A 2,997-nucleotide genomic window follows, 5' to 3' on the forward strand; every position below is an offset into this window, starting at 1 on the left:
TAATTAAAATGCACAACAACAATAAAACAGTATTCAATGACAAACTAGTTTAAAAAACGTTATTAACAAAAACGAATAAGATGAGGCATGGCATAGGCCTACACGCTGTATTAGGCTATATAATGACTAATAAATTACAGAACGTTTAGCAAACACTGAGGAATCAAAAAAAAAAGAAAAAAAGAGAGAGAGCCTCCATAGCATAAGGTATGGAAGTCCGTTTCTATGGAAGCCCGTTTCCGCCAAAAAGGTAATTGCGACTTTTTAATCTCACAATTCTGACTTTTTTTTCCACAGAATTGTGAGATATAAACTCGCAATTGCGAGTTATAAAGTCAGATTTGCGAGATATAAAGTCAGAACTTTTACTTTTTTCCACAGAATTGTGAGATATAAATTCAGAATTGCCAGATATGAAGTCACAATTGCGAAATATAAACTCCGCAATTGCGAGTGAGAAAAAAAGTCAGAATTGCGAGAAAAAAAGTCAGAATTTGCGAGTTTTTATTTCTGGAAAAAGACTGATATGTTCTCAGAATTGCGAGTTTATATCACAATTCTGACTTTATAACTCGCAATTGCGAGTTTATATCTCTCAATTATGACTTTTTAACTCGAAATGTAACTCCAAAAACCCTTCTCTGCTTTAAGAAGCGGTCTTTTACTGTACTTAAGCGTGAAAACCATCAATATTCGCGTAATTTTTGCTGAGCGCACCTTCTGCAATTAATAGTAAATATAACCAAAACAGGTCATTATAATTTTTATATGAAAAATAAAATAAATATAAGGAAAACTCGCCCACTTGATTTTGTAATCTTTAATTTTGTAGTCCGTATGAAAAGGTGCATTTCTATTAAACGCACGTCCATGTGGAGATGGCGAGTCAGCGTCGGCATTCGGCAACCTCATCTTTGCACCCGACACTGACTCAGAAAGCGCTAGTTTATTAATAAATAATTAAAATGACTTCTTTTCCCCCGACACGTTCATAATCACTTTGCCGGTGCTTCGAGGCAATTGCTTTGTGGTCGAGCTTGAGCGCGAAATAGGCTCTAGCCTAATACGTCTGCCTACACTCTTAAAAATAAAGGTGCTTCAAAAGGTTCTTCAAGCGATGCCATAGAAGAACCATTTTTGGTTCCACAAAGAACCATTCAGTCAAAGGTTCTTTAAAGAACCATCTCTTTCTTACCTTTTTGTAATCTGAAGAACCTTCTTTCACCACAAAGAACCTTTTGTGAAACAGAAAGGTTCTTCAGATGTTAAAGGTTCTTTATGGAACCATTTAGACAATAAGGTTCTTCTATGGCATCGTGAAACACCTTTATTTTTAAGAGTGTATAGCCTATATTGAAATATGGCGCTTATAAATTATGTATTTAATAATTCATATATTATTTTATTAATCAATTTAATATAACGTGCGACTAGTTGACTAGACAAATCTTTAGTAGAGGGCAGGCCTATACTTAGCACAAGGAAGCTCTCCATTTTTAAAATAAAATGCTATAGCCTAATGACATTACGACAAGTGCGACAGCTGCAAATCACATCGTTATTGCACTGCACGAGTTATGCATGCATAAGGAGTCAAAAAACATTTTTTATCACCCTAATTAGATTATGAAGAATGATTTGTTGATCTTGTTTTCCCTTTAATACATAGCCTAGCTTCCGCAATATATTACTTTCAAAAAGTGGTAGGGACAATATCGACCCTGGCAAACCCGTTCTCATCAGTCTGCGTATAAATAACACGACTTTACACTTTCTAATTGCGTGTAATGCATACGCCAAATATCCTGCGGCCGCAGATGTGCTGAAGTTATTCAAAGCGAAGGCCTCTACACTTCTCATTTCTGACAGCTGTAACCCTCCAAAATTTTAGTTGTAATCTTTTGTGCTACTACTGTTCTCTAATTTTGATCACTGTGATATCCATAAAAAAATAAAGGTTTTTGTTGAAATGCCTTGGTTATTTTGTCAAACATATTCCTTCAAATTTTGAGCGATGAAGATTAACGATATTTCAGAAAAAATCAAGTATTTATAGATTGTTCTCTAATTGTGATCTCCACTGTATGTATGTATACACACACACTCTCACACACACACACACACACACACACACACACACACATCCCTGGAACGCGATCGCGAACGGACCGAGGGGGGCCCCGCTCCCTATCTCCAGAGGTGGACAGTAACTAAATACATTTACTTGAGTATTGTACTTAAGTACACTTTTTGAGTATCTGTACTTTACTTGAGTATTATTTTTTCTGGAAACTTATGACTTTAACCACTACATATGAAAGACAAATATTGTGCTTTTCACTCCACTACATTTCTATCAAGATCCTCAAAGTAGAAATTGTTACTATGTAGCAGCTTTAAAAGTCAGTGGGTGATTTTTTTCTTCTCTAAAACGTGACTTTCTTTTTTCAGACAGTTTATCAGTAATCACTCCTGGCATGAAGGGATTTCCCACACACACACACACACACACATATCCCTGGAACGCGATCGCGAACGGACCGAGGGGGGCCCCGCTCCCTATCTCCAGAGGTGGACTGTAACTAAATACATTTACTTGAGTATTGTACTTAAGTACACTTTTTGAGTATCTGTACTTTACTTGAGTATTATTTTTTCTGGAAACTTATGACTTTAACCACTACATATGAAAGACAAATATTGTGCTTTTCACTCCACTACATTTCTATCAAGATCCTCAAAGTAGAAATTGTTACTATGTAGCAGCTTTAAAAGTCAGTGGGTGATTTTTTTCTTCTCTAAAACGTGACTTTCTTTTTTCAGACAGTTTATCAGTAATCACTCCTGGCATGAAGGGATTTCCCAGCATTTTCTGAGCACTGACCAGTTCCAAATGTGATATTTATTTACAACAATTCAATAATAAGAAGTTAATATTGTGGTATATATTAGACACAATATTGTCTGATTTTGCTCAATTGTGTACGTGAAAATATT

The sequence above is a fragment of the Sinocyclocheilus grahami genome, unplaced genomic scaffold, assembly GCF_001515645.1.
Source record: "Sinocyclocheilus grahami isolate Dianchi unplaced genomic scaffold, SAMN03320097.WGS_v1.1 scaffold1227.1, whole genome shotgun sequence".
NCBI lineage: Eukaryota > Metazoa > Chordata > Actinopteri > Cypriniformes > Cyprinidae > Sinocyclocheilus > Sinocyclocheilus grahami.